The 8,148-nt window shown below is 39.1% G+C and overlaps 1 long non-coding RNA gene across 7 annotated transcripts; it reads right to left on the reverse strand.

Moving 5' to 3' along the window:
- Positions 1 to 3,008: 3,008 nt before the first annotated feature.
- On the reverse strand, positions 3,009 to 8,148 carry LOC110853818. 7 transcript variants are annotated; one of them, XR_002548271.2, is made up of 8 exons: positions 7,999 to 8,140; positions 5,638 to 5,744; positions 5,019 to 5,578; positions 4,626 to 4,933; positions 4,242 to 4,556; positions 3,996 to 4,150; positions 3,854 to 3,920; positions 3,009 to 3,771 (listed from the first exon to the last, which is right to left on the reverse strand). It is a non-coding gene; the product is annotated as an uncharacterized LOC110853818 (long non-coding RNA). The 7 variants fall into 7 exon arrangements; XR_002548270.2 differs by having other exon boundaries at positions 4,626 to 4,937; XR_004836307.1 differs by having other exon boundaries at positions 5,067 to 5,578; positions 7,999 to 8,139.

An 8,148-nucleotide genomic window follows, 5' to 3' on the forward strand; every position in this document is an offset into this window, starting at 1 on the left:
GACAATCTCAACGTACACATGACATCTCAGCACCCCCTCCCCTATCCTTCTAAATCCGAAGAGCATACCCATCGCTGCACAGTATGTGACAAAGATTTCAGCCGATCCGATAAGTTAATTCGACATATGCGAATCCACAATGGCGAGCGTTATAAGTGTAAACTTTGCAACAAATCTTACAGTCGGAAGGAGAGGCTCAAAGACCACATGACGTCTCAGCATCCCTCGCCCATCCTTCCCAATCCGAACAACAGACCCATCGCTGCACAGAATGCGACAAAAATTTCAATCGATCCAGTGATTTACTTCGACATATGCGTATCCACAGTGGCGACTCTCACAAGTGCAAACTTTGTAACAAATCTTACGGCCGGAAAGAAGACTCGACTCACACGTAAAATCTCAGCATACCTTGACGAATCCGCCCCAACCAGAAGAACAGCCAGATCCTAGCTCAGAATGCAAGTCAACATTTACTTGTTCGGATGAATTAAGTCGAGATATTTGTTCCAAGTCGAAGAAACGGTCCAATCGTTGCGTAGAATGCAATAAAATCTTCAGCAGATCCGATGATTTGATTCGACATATGCGAATCCACAGGGGCGAGCGTTACAACTGCAAACTTTGCAACAAATCTTACAGCCGGAAAGATAAGCTAAATGCACACGTAAAATCTCAGCACCCTCCCGTAAATCCGTTTCAACCGACTTTGACAAACGTGTTTCATCCTCGAAAACGCGCAGCAGATGGATCATTTAGGAATTAAGCTGTATAAAATAGTAATTTTCATAAATTTCAAATTAAAATAAAATTTCAAGTTTTGTTTCATAAATTTTTTCAAGAAAATATTAATAGTTTTTTGCCATTACTCTTACTTATTCCAATACCAAATTAATTTGTGATTGATGTAATTAGTTCCATGTAGTACATCATCATAACTTTTAACGTATTTAATAAACATATACACGCACTTATTACTAGACAAAATTAAGGATGTTCGTCGTATTTATTACTTAAATTATTATACGAGTAATAAGCGCTCCATTGATGAGATCTAGCACTGCAGTATATATAGACATTAAAAATGTTCTATTCTATACGTCTGCTAATAATTAATTCACTAAGCGTAACCATCCAAGTGCAGGCCATTTACGTATTATTCTGTAAGTAAACACTTTTCACGATGCATTATTTCCAAAATATATAGAGAATATTTTGCCATGAGAAAGGAGCCTACGCTTGTTTCGTTTACAAGAAAAATTAGTCATAAAGTATTTACATTCTTATGGATTCAGTGCACAAATTGATGTGCGGACACCGAGTGACGCCAACAGTGTCGGTGTCAAGAATCTTTTTGACTACCAGAGGATAAAGTGTCAGTGTCTAGCTTCAACCTCAACCCCCCATCCAGGGTGCATAAACCTTTTTGTTGTCCGTGGTTTCTCCTAACGGGGTGGTGCCAGAATGAAAATTTTTATTCAAGAATTAAAAGTTGGAGAATTGCATGCAATTTTGCAATGGATTTGGGTGGTTGTCATAGCAAAATTGCATGCAATTCCCCAACTTTTAATTTTTTAAGAAAAATTTCATCCTGGCACCATCCCCTTAGGAGAAACCACGGACAACAAAAAGTTTATGCACACTGGGTTTTGCATCTCCATTCTCACCGTGTGTTTGAGCATGGACGTCTACACATCCACCGTATAGAAGGACGAGTGGGGATATGGATGCGACATACCCATTCTAACTCACGCTCCACATAAATGGCTCGGGTTATGTCTGTCCATTCTCACTCACGCTCCACATAAATGGCTCGGGTTATGTCTCTCCATTCTCACTCACGCTCAACATAAATGGCTCGGGTTATGTCTCTCCATTCTCACCGTGTGTTTGAGCGTGGACATCTACACTTCCACCCCATAGAAGGACGAGTGGATGGATGGGGACTTTCATGAAGTTTTGATATGAATATGACCACTAACATGCAAACTAAATCTATGCAGTTTGAATCCTAATGTGCATTGCGTAGCGTATGCATATTGTGGTACAATAAGGAGATATTAGTACAATTTGAATCACTCAATTAGTTTAATGGTGAGCCGTGAATCACAAAATCACAGATTTATCGAAACCCCATAAACTGTTGGGCAATTTTAAATTAACTACAATTAATATTATATATTATATTAATATGGATATTAAAAATACCGTTAGATCAAAAATGAATGAACTAAGTGAGTCGAGTGTCGTTTGGTACCGGTTATTGTTGAACAGCGTCCTTAAAGGGTCGTTTACCCGCTAATAAAGAGAGTGCATCAAGATACAAAACTCTCCATTATTTATTTTTGCCGAGCCTAATTTTTCGTTTATTAATTTTGTCAACTGCTGCATAGCAATTTGTGCAGCTCATTAGTTTGTATAATGAGGCTCAATCGCATTTTCCACGCCATTATCACGTTCGTCACGTTTTTGGTGTGATTTTATCCCATCATCCCGTGAAGAGGTTGCGAAAGCCAATTTGTCCCCCCGCGCCGTCCGCTTGAAAATCTTTTGCCAAGAGTAACTTGCCAAGAGTAATTGAAGTGTCAAATTTATTGCTGGAAAATAATTTTTCATACGGTTATCGCGAAGTTAATTCAAAATTTTTCATTGCGTACACCATGTCCTCCGGGTTAGTCTATTTTGGTCAGAGTGACTAACCCTAAAAACTATTGCCTGACTAACCACCAACATTTTGCATACGCTTCTGAGGTGATGGATCGATAAAGTTTGCAATCTAGTACAAGCCACCCTCGATCCTGGCTAATTTTAGACGCCGTTTTGGTGGAGCTGGGCATTAGTATTCATTGCAAGCCAACATCGACTGATGTCATTTCGTCATTTCTGGCGTTGATTTCAGATGTCGCCAGTCTCGTAACAATTTCTAAGGTACAAATCATGTTTGGAAAATTCTTTTACCCTTACCTCACGCTCCGTGGAAATCAATTCAAGCAATATGACAAATTATTCATTCGAATAATAAACAGGTTTTCTTTATTAATTGTTAAATTGTACATGTAACTTGAATCATATCCACGTTAATATTATTCTGTCAGCACAATAATGAAAGATATATGCGTAACCAGACATGTAGTACATAGTTTTGTTGAGTTTACAAACAAATGGCGATTTGATTTCACTACTTTATTACTAAATTGTTACTTATTTTTGTTCACAAATGTGGGAGTTAAATGGATAAAAATACACTACAACGACTTAAGCCGACTTAGATTCATATTGTGGAGTCGTACACAACGTCTACACCAAATGTTAGCTATCTGTAAATGTTACGAAATTTTTCGAAATAACGACTCCAAATTATGTAAATAACTGTACCTACAAGAATTAGTATTGGGCGATGTAATTATTATAAAACTAGTTACAAAACATTGATGTAACAGGGTTTGCCTTAAAAGGCTGAGAATCATACGTTATCAAGATTTGGGCAGAACCTTTACAACAAACATGCCATATTTCAGCGTGCTTCACGTCTCTCTTCAAGTGTTCTACTTTTACGTGGGGGTGAAGCCTCTTTCAACTTGAAGAGCACTTCAGGATCATCTTGTTTTTCTGCTCGCTTTTTCCGGTCAATATCGTCTCCCAACTTTTGAACGTTTATGATAAAATCTTGTTTTCTGTAAGGGCATGTTTGGTGACAATATTTCGCATGCAGCCCATCTTCTCGCAGCCACCGTTCCGTTCCAAAGTTGAGGGCCTCTGCTAAATTTATCCCTAGATTAAAGCATACATTATTCATTATTACATTAGGGCATATAAGGGGAAAATGTAATGAATAATTCAATAAATCAATTACCCAGGTTGTAACCCAAGTGCCAACCCCCGGGAAAGGTTATAATAAAGTCCCCCACATTTTGAACCACCTATAAAAAAACACGAGAATGTGTTATTACTATTATTATTAATCCACTCTAGGTGTACAGGAATTCCAAACCCACTTATGCCAAAACGAATGCCATATTTCTAAAATAACGCTGGACTAAAAAATATTGTTTTGTGTCGGTAGAACGTGGGGCAGTTCTTCATTTGATCGGGGTACAGGTCCCGCAAAGCGTCCAAGAGTTTTCCCGTGTCGTCTGGATGGATGGTAAACCTGTTTATTATAAACAAGCAGAAAGAACCCTGAGTTAAGGATCAAAATATACACAATTATACATGTGTATATACATATAATTAAAACTAACCACACTTTTCCAGCTCCGCTTTGCAGATAATTTATGGAGTAGGTATTCGAATTTTCAATGTGCAGTATAAATTTGGATTTTGGTGAACCAAAATATACGAAAGATCTTGTGACATCTTCCACTGGGGAATTATTGAACTGGGTGTGACACAACTCCAAATTTGATCTTAAATTTCGTAGATTCCAAGGGTGGGATTTTTTGCTAAAACACGTCTGGGGGATATCATTGGCGTACAAGGCATTGCAAAAAGACATGTCATCATCACTGAAGACTTGCTGTTCGAATTCCACAGGATTTGCTGGAAGATTTGGATTCCTAAGAAATGTCACCGTAACTCGATACTGACCGTCAAATAAATTGTTTGCAATTTAATTGTTTGCTCACAGTTTAAGTGAAAGATTTTTGAACTCCTTGGGGCTCATAGGATTGTGCTCTTCTTGGTGAAGCTCGTAAACTTTCTCCTGTACCCTAGTCAAAACTTGCCTCTTGGGTGTAAACGTTATGCCGTCTAAGTCCCGAAAATAGGATTTATCAAGAAAATCCTTGGGGGGACGATTTTGATCAGTCGGGATATTTTGTGATCACCATTTCTTTCGGCCATATTTGTTGTGAAAGAAATAATCCCCTGTTTTAATTGCTCCTCCGTTGCGAGGTAGACCGGGACAAACAAATATACATGATTAGGTCGTCCACTGGCTCGTTTATTAATCAATACAAAATAAATTGAGGGTTTTTTTGATATAAATTGTTAAACTTTGTTTTGTTGTATATAGTTACCAGTTCCAGAGGAGGGGGACACTATGCACCCCATTTGAACATTCTTACCAGTGTTTTAAAAATATTTTGAAGACACGGCGTGAAAATTAATCTCTAAAACGATGAACAAGCTGAGAGACTGCGAGAGAGAAGCAGAACGTTGTTGTGATAAAGAAAGTAGTGAGAGTCGTGCCGGTGTTTTTTCGCACCACTGCCGTCACCACAACCAAGTGGAGCAGCTCGATTTACTTGAGAGAGTTGACTGCGTCTCTTTATACCCTATGTGAATAGTTTTTGCAAAATTATGACACAGGAAATTTCTTTGACAGGAACACGACAATTGAGGCAAAGTTTCCAAAGCAAATCAAACTAAATTGGCAAGAAAAGGCTGATAATTTTTACGCGAATAGTATATATTTTTTATTCATGTGATCTATACGACCTCCACATTGCTGGAGGCAGTATGTTGGCGACGAGGTAATGGAGTTAAGAGGCATCACTTTCCCCTCGTCCTGACTACGAGGTTTCGTCGATTGACCTCCAATGATTATTTGCATCCCGAAAATTTCTTCTGGTAAATGCTAGAATAAAAAGTAAATGTTAGAATATGCGTAACCGGAGAGTAAATTAATCAGCATACGTTGTTAGTCTTCCAAACTTTGCAGTCATCAGTATTCTGGTAAAGGTTGTCAGCTTCAAGTGGAATGGTCTTGTGGACAGGTGAACAACCAATCAATAACCATGCTCCTGAACAACATGTAAAATCCACCCAAAAGATTAATCAAGGACTAGAAATATATTTACTAAATGTGCACTGGATGTACAATCTTCTCGTCAATAACACTGTAATTGCCTTCACGCCAACAATTATTCTGGGCACGCCAATAATTTCCGTCACCCCAATAATACTCGTCACGCCAAACATTGTCATCACCACCTTAATTCTCGGCACGCCAATCATTCTCTTCACGCCAATAACTCTCGTCACCCCAATAATTCTCGTCACCCAATAATTCTCGTCACTCCCACCATTATTCTTGTCACCCCAATCCTTCTCGTCACGCCCATAACTCTCGCCTCGCCAATAATTCTAGTCACGCCAATCCTTCTCGCCACGCCAATAATTCTCGTCACGCCAATAATTCTCGTTACTCCCACCATTATTCTCGTCACGCCAATAATTCTCGTTACTCCCACCATTATTCTCGTCACGCCAATAATTCTCGTTACTCCCACCATTTTTTTTTTTTTTTTGTATATTTTATGACGATATATTTATTATTAACATAAACATTGATAAACTATGAAATACACTTAGGAGGAGAGTACGCCAACCTAATAATGACAGATCTTGATGTCCTTTGGGTATATGGTAGTACCCCCTCTGAAAGTAAAAAGTGTGAAGCGGTTTGATGCCATGGCCCAATTTACGCCCGTCACACCCCTTTGAAGGCGCGCCCGATGCCAAACTAACTGCACTAAAAAATTCGCCAAAAATCCAATTTTGTTCGGATTTTCATAATAGTTACATATTTATGATCCCAAATAGTTGCTTTATCATATCTGATATCAATCTGAACTTTTTTGGAATTTTGAATTTTTTCAAGCCATGCCCTTTTCAGGAAATATTCGAAAATAGTGAAAATTTCTGAAAAGTTAATTTTGCAACTGAATATGATAAAGCAACTATTTGGGATCATAAATATGTAACTATTATGAAAATCCGAACAAAATTGGATTTTTGGCGAATTTTTTAGTGCAGTTAGTTTGGCATCGGGCGCGCCTTCAAAGGGGTGTGACGGGCGTAAATTGGGCCATGGCATCAAACCGCTTCACACTTTTTACTTTCAGAGGGGGTACTACCATATATCCAAAGGACATCAAGATCTGTCATTATCAGGTTGGCGTACTCTCCTCCTTAGTTGGCTTGGGGAGTAGAGGAAAAACCCGATGTTGGTGGGTTGGGAAAACCTTTACTTGATCCGGATAGGCGTCCGTGATCACCATTCGGCCCCTTACATGATTTTTGTAAATAAAACGACCTATCATTTAAAATATAAAATAATTCTTCTAATCCTCGTTGACTGGGGACAGCTCCCATGATTGATGCCGCATTCCCGCGTTGAACTGCCAAACTAATCCGTTGAATGAGAAAAGTTGTCGACATTGGTCCAGTGACATCCTTCATCCTCCTCCCAACGTCTTGGATGAACTTCAACCCTTCCGTCCCCCATACTCCTGATGTCTCGATAGCCACCGGAACAAAGATATAGTTTGTTTTAAGTTCAGAGTACAGTTTGTGTATTTTGGTCTCGGCTAGTTTTGCTGCTGTGCCAGCATGTCTAAGTGTGTGAGAGAGATAAGAGGGGGCAAAAGTGTCTGTACATGTAAAGTCCCATATTAGTGAGCGTCCCTGTTTGTAAGGTATTAGTGTTAGACCATCCGGTCTAACATTAATACTATATACATTAATACTATATACATTAATACTCCCACCATTATTCTCGTCAAGCCAATAATTCTCGTTACTCCCACCATTATTCTCGTCACGCCAATAATTCTTGTCACCCCAATAATTCTCGTCACGCCAATAATTCTCGTCACGCCAATAATTCTTGTCACCCCAATTTTTCTCGTCACCCCAATAATTCTCGTCACTCCCACCATTATTCTCGTCACCTCAATAATTCTCGTCACTCCCACCATTATTCTCATCACGCCAATAATTCTCGTCACCCCAATAATTCTCGTCACTCCCACCATTATTCTCGTCACGCCAATCATTCTCGTCACCATAAATAATTGCCTTCACGCCCACAAGTATTCTCGTCACCACAATAATTGCCGTCAAGCCCACAATTACTCTCGTTACGCCAATAATTCTCTCACGACAATAATTGCCGTCAAGCCCACGAATATTCTCGTCACGCCAATAATTCTTTCACCACAATAATTGCCGTCACACCCACAATTATTCTCGTCATGCCAATAATTCTCTCACCACAATAATTACCCTCACGCCCGCAATTATTCTCCTCACGCCAATAATTGCCTTCACGCACATAATTATTTTCGTCGCCAGAAAGCTTGTCACAGCTAGTTCATGCAAACCTTCTTCCTCGTTTTCTAAACACAAACAAAAGATAGATTA

Source organism: Folsomia candida, unplaced genomic scaffold, assembly GCF_002217175.1.
Source record: "Folsomia candida strain VU population unplaced genomic scaffold, ASM221717v1 Fcan01_Sc001, whole genome shotgun sequence".
Taxonomy (NCBI): domain Eukaryota; kingdom Metazoa; phylum Arthropoda; class Collembola; order Entomobryomorpha; family Isotomidae; genus Folsomia; species Folsomia candida.